The 6000-nt window shown below is 41.4% G+C and overlaps 1 long non-coding RNA gene across 1 annotated transcript in view; it reads left to right on the forward strand.

Moving 5' to 3' along the window:
* The first annotated feature begins 4860 nt into the window (after nt 1–4860).
* The window catches only part of LOC142047051 (uncharacterized), a 24566-nt gene continuing 23426 nt past the window's right edge, over nt 4861–6000 (forward strand). The window contains exon 1 of the long non-coding RNA XR_012656199.1: nt 4861–5841. This is a non-coding gene — a long non-coding RNA (uncharacterized LOC142047051). The remainder of the gene's footprint in view (nt 5842–6000) is intronic.

The raw sequence follows: 6000 nt of genomic DNA on the forward strand, positions 1-6000 counted from the left end.
TGGTTCAAGTCCTGAACCAGGAGGGGCATTGCGAGAAAGAAAGTTGATCAACTGTTTAATTTCCTTTGTGTTCTTGAAAGATTGTTACTTTTATTTACTTGCAAAGCAAGTTAAGTCAAGACTTGCAACCATATAGTAATCATAACACATAAGGAGGGAGGATAATGCCTTCCTCTCAGCAACTGCTTTTACAATAAAAGGTAGAAACCAAGGGGTTAACTGAGTTACCTTGTACCACAGGGACGTCTCATATTTAAATAATAAGTAGGCATGCTTCTGTACAGTTGTCAATACCACTAACACCTGTTGCTACAAGAGCTTGCCATTAGGTGGAGGAAGTGAGAGCTCTGTATTTCACATTGATTTGGAATTTCTTTATAATCATTTGCTTTGAGTCACTTTACAAACCGAAGCTAAATGTTTAGTCTTTTGCGTTTGCTCTCCAACTCTGCAATGACTTTTGCTCAGCAGCTGCAGCAATCTGCTCATTGGGTCAGATGAAGCTACATGGTTATAATTAATGCTGCATGAGTTAAGTGCTGAAAATGTCTATCTCGCAACACCAAAGGCTTCACAGTAGTCAACCTCCCCTTTGTGAAATCATTCTTTTGAGGGCCAGCATAATGGTAGAACAAGAAGTAGTTGCTAAGTGAGAAGTTCCTGCTTTCTGCTGAAAGCTAGGTATATTACAAAATGGGATAGAGATGAATCCAGAAGAACAATCTGGAGTTGCTGTGGAGATGCCAGATATAATACTTAGACTATCTTTTCCCAAGCTAATCAATAAAACAGTGAAACTAACAGGAAAGTAGTTATCCTCTGTGCTGTGAATAAAGTAAAATACCATGATAGGAAGGCATGGTAGAGGAATGAGAACCAGTAGCAGAAAGAGAGCAGCAAGGGTGGAGAAAGAAAGAAAGACTCAGAGTATTCCATAACATTAATAACTTAAGATGGGGGATGGAGGGGAATCTGTGTTTGTCAATTTTATAGACAAACACACCCACCAATAAGAAATCTAAAAAGTGTTCCTGATCCATATTTCTAACTTGAGACAGATGGTCTCAGCTAGTATGTCGCATTCAATTCAGTAGTCTGGTTCAGGAACACCAAACGTACAAAAATATTGCGAGAGTCGGCCAACCTACCTGCTACGTTTGTAGGCTCTTCTTTTGTTACAGTGGCATCGCTGGCTGAAAAGAGAGAGGATTCTTTCCGATTAGGCAGCAGCTTTAATAATACGATTGACCTTTCTCTTTGCAATAAACAGATGAAAAAATGGATTCCCAGGAAGTATTTTTTGCTCCCTTATATACAGTAAGACTCTTGAATCATTGTTTGGGAAGTGGTTTTTTTTCCCTTCCTTAATCCACAGTTACTATTGCAGCAAAGATGGGGGCAGAAGATGACAGGTGCATGGACCATAGTCAAATTGCTGAAGATGTCTGAGGCTGACATTTTGTTTTACAAGCTTGTCTTCTATTTGGCATTAGTTAAGCAACTTTGGCTGAATTAACGATATGATTTTCTCAGTGTCGGAAACTGAAACCCCTCATATTAGAGAGTGGCTGCTGGGGTACAATGGTTTGTGTATAGCAGTTAATTATACATGCTAATATTCTTTAGAACCTATCCTAAGGGCAGCCATGTAGTGTCCATGAGGCAGTTCAGATCTGAATTCTTTTTAAGTGACATTGGCTTGAGTTAGACATAATGAGAGCAGCCTCTGCTCCACAGTCACTCAGGAATGAAGAGCAGAGATGGTGCATGCAAGTCATTAACAGTGTATGGGGTTGTGGAAGTCTGCAAAGCTCTTAGCCATTTTATGCTAATACTAGTTCCCCTCCCCCAACTTTGAATGTCAAGTCTATTTCCATTTCAGTTTTAAAACTGATGCCCTTGTTTTGAATGCTTCTTTTTCAAGGAGCATAAAACTCTTGTGATCACAAACTACATTAAAATCTTTGCGATGTTTATTTGTATCTTATCCTTGGCACCTGGTCTGTACTAAAAAGCACAAACATACAGATTATAATCTCAAAAAAACCTGTTCAAGCACATTTCAAAGGATGTTAATACACAAAATATCAAGTATCCCAATTCCAATTTAAGCTTATAATACAGAAATTTCAGCTAGCTTTCTTATGTAAAGAGGACAGATCCCTTCATGACTTGAGAAAGGGCTTCATATACCCGAAAGGCTTAAAACTAGGAAATAACAGGGGAAGCCAATATAAGTCCATACATCAACAGATGAAACAATGAAATCTGTACTAAATGAGGTAAAATCTATCAGCTGCTTATATTTGTTTCCTGTACATGACACTTTCTGTGTATAAATGGCTTAGTGCTATCAGTGGTTTTTTGTTGCGTAGTACAAATCACACTCAGTGAGACATTCAGAACGATCGTTGTTCTCCAGCATCTTTCATAAAAAAGGTCTCAAACTACTTCAGAGATAAAATAACCAGAAACATATCTAAGTATTGAGTGCTAGTAATTATTGTACGAATAGTGAGGCAAACATGTCACAAAGGGATGGAAGTGTATACAAGAAAATGATATATTTAATAATGTACCTAAATATTGGTTGCAAAGGATGCATCTTTGCCTGCTGTATGATAAACCTTTGGTCTAGAATGCTCGGTGTGTATTTAAACTGTTAGACAACACAACACAACACATTGATTTTTCTCTAGTTATAGATTTTATAGTTTTTTCAGCTAGAAGGGACCACTGTGATTATCTAGGCTGACCTGCAAAATAGAGGCTATACAGCTTCCCTGAGTTAATTCCTGTTTGAACTAAAGCATGTCTGTTAGAAAAACATCCAGCCTTGATTTTAAAATTGCCTGCGATGGAGAGTCTTTCACAAACCTTGGTAAACTATTCCAGTAGTTAATTTACACCTTGTTTTCAGACTGAATTTGTCTAGCTTCAACTTCCAGCCTTTGGTTCTTATTATAGGTATTGGATATGTCCTTTGTGTTGTGCTTGTGTGTCTACTGAGGGGGAAAAAAGTTGAAGAAATTAACCTTGTATTTAGCTTCTTAGGAGTGAAGTCACAGGCACTGACCTTTTTTCTTTTTTTCTTTTCTTTTCTTTTCTTTTTTGCAAGTGGATGCTTTGAAGAGGTGTGTGTTTTGGGGGGGAGGCTATTTTCAGCATATTTTAACACTTCTTTCATATTCTACTTACTGAATCTGTCTATCTTAGGGGGTGAAGAGGAGTGGGTGGGGGGCACCATGGGGGTCTCAGGCAGGACTTTCCCTGGGGAGATGTGGGGCCCAGGACATTAGAAACTCAGTGCCTATCTGCCCCATCCCCACCCTGCTGTTTCCACCCCTGTCCTGCCTCTTCCCCACCGAGTTCCACCCCTGAGCATGCTCCATCCTAGCTCCACCCCCTTCCCCGCAGTACCTCCTGATGCTGCCAAACATCTGATCTGTGGCAGGCAGTAGGCGCTGGGAGGGAGGGGGAGATTCTGGTAGGAGGACCCCTCCTCACCTCCCCCCTGTCTGCCTGCCGCTCACTTCCCCGTTTGCCTTCTCACCCCTCCTGCCTCACTTTGCTGCCTGTGAGGCCAGGGGCAATCACCCCAATTCGCTGTACCCAAGGGATGGCTCTGCTCAGGGGAAGAGGTGGAGAGAGGGTGGGAAGAAGTGGAGTGGGGTTGGGGCCTTGGGAGGAGACTGGGCAGAAGTGGGGCCGTGGGGCTGAGTGTGAGGCAAGGTCGTGGTCTGAGGTCTGGTGCAACCCCCCCCCCAATACTTCTAGGGAGCTTCCAGCACTCACGCCCAGCCTCCCCAAACGCAAGAGTCATGTGCCGCCTATGACTGTGGCTTGTGGGTCCTGAGCACTCCCTATCTTCTTTGGTGGGTGCTTGGGCCCTGGAGCACCCTGAGTAAGGTCCATGGTCAATCTTGTCTCTTTGTGAGGTGAGTTCAATAGTGTAAGTCAAGTGCCTTTGAAAGTTCTGTACTCATGAGCCCTGTCTAATGGTCTACAATGTAATTGTTCCAGTTCAGCTGTTGTGAGAGGATCTGCATAGAGAGGCAGTCTAGGCAACTAAGGCCAGTTCAATGGACAGCTTTCATTATAGGGACAGAAACCTTGAACTGGGGTCTCTTCAGTGTGTGTGCGAGGGAGCAGCAATGCAAGGAGAGAAACTCTGTGGTAATCTCTTCCCAGTGACCTACATTGCTAAGCAGATAGGCTGCTATGTTTTGTACCTGTTTAGTTTTTTCAGCATATGAGGCTTGATTTCTAGATTTGAACCATCATAATCATGAATGTGTGTGTGAGATTTGTTGTGTCCTACAGGATGAATTGCAAAGTTCTGGCCAGCCACAGATAGAAATGAGGATATTTTGCTGCTGTGGCTATTTAAGCAGACCATAGCATTAAGGAGTTCAAAGGTGATCCAAAGCTGTAGACCAATGTAACAATCTGAGAGTAGATGCCCGCTGTTATGGGGAATATTACAGAGGAATCTCTTGCTTCTAAGCGTTCCTCTCTTCTGAGCAGCAATACTCCAGTCTTACCTGGGTTCAGCTATATCCAAGTGCTGGTTGCTACTAGCCATTGAGAAAGCTGAAATATGCCAACCAGAGTGTGTTTTTTATATGTTGTGCAGTGAATAGATGGAACATAGCAGAACAAGTATACTGTCAGACGTACTAAGACCATGTAATGCTGATGAGTGAAAAGTGTGCCCTTAAAGTACTCTTTATATGACCTTTTCTTCAGCTAAATAATTGCCAGATATCATTTGGGCTGAAGCGCTAAAAGTACTGCACAGCTTCTTTTTACAAGTGGTCTTCATGGCAAATACAGCAGGGTCTCTCTTACATTAACAAACTAGCTATATTATTAGTTTTGGAAAAACAGATTTCTCCTGTGCATAAGAAGGTCCATTATGCAACGCCTATGTGCAGGTACACAGCCATATCCAGGTATATTCTAAAGTAGGTGTTTGCCAATGCCCAAATGTACTATGTATATTAAAATTCACTTCCCCAAATTCATTAAAATACCGCCCCTGGATATTTTTAATGCACTCAAGAAGATAGGCAAGCTTATAGGTAAAGGATAGCTGGTATAGTCAAAGTAAATGGGCATTCAGTAGGCTATGTATTTTATGTAGAACTTAAGGTTTACATCACTATAAACCCCTAAATGTTTGTTGTTTGTATTATCATAGCCCCTAGGAGCCTAGTCATGGACCACAACCCTGTTGTGCTAGGTGCTGCACAAACATTGAACAAAAATGGTTCCAGACTCAATCTTAGGATATGAAAAGAGGTGAGATAGATATAGACAAATGGGATAGTACAAGGGAACAGTGAGACACTATTGATAAACATGATAGGCACTGGATAATGAGTTTTTGTGGATGTTTACAGGGAACTTCTCCAGGTATGAGGGGTGGCCTGGGAGAAAATATGAAATAGCTTATTTGAAAATTTAACAAGTGGGCAATGGAGGCTGGCATCATGGGCTGTTTAGTTATTTTGTGCTAAATTCTTCTCAAATTAACTTCAAAATTCAAACTGCATAAGTAGTTGGATTTCCCACACTGCTCTTAATAAACACACACTGTTTATAGTTAACTCCTGTCCTGGGGTTCAACTTTATCGACATCTGAAACAAAATCCTAACATAAGCCTCATTTTTAGCTTTCTCCTCCTGCTTGGTTTGTTCCTAGGTTCTGCAGGTAAAACTTTCTGTCCCGTTGGCTAGTTCGCATTGCTCCTCCTTTTATATCCTGATTGAGGCTAACTGAATCCACCTGTTAGTATGACTCAGCAGTAAATCTACTGTACTTTCATGATAGTAAGGGTACGTCTACACTGCACGATTATTTCGAAGTAGTTTAAACCGATATTACAAAACCGATGTTATAAAATCGGTTTTGCGCGTCCACAATGCGATCACAAAATCGATTGCTTGCGTCCATGGTCCAAGGCTACCATCGATTTAAGGAGCGGTGCACTGTGG

This window comes from Chelonoidis abingdonii, chromosome 6 (assembly GCF_003597395.2).
Source record: "Chelonoidis abingdonii isolate Lonesome George chromosome 6, CheloAbing_2.0, whole genome shotgun sequence".
In the NCBI taxonomy this organism is placed as follows: domain Eukaryota; kingdom Metazoa; phylum Chordata; order Testudines; family Testudinidae; genus Chelonoidis; species Chelonoidis abingdonii.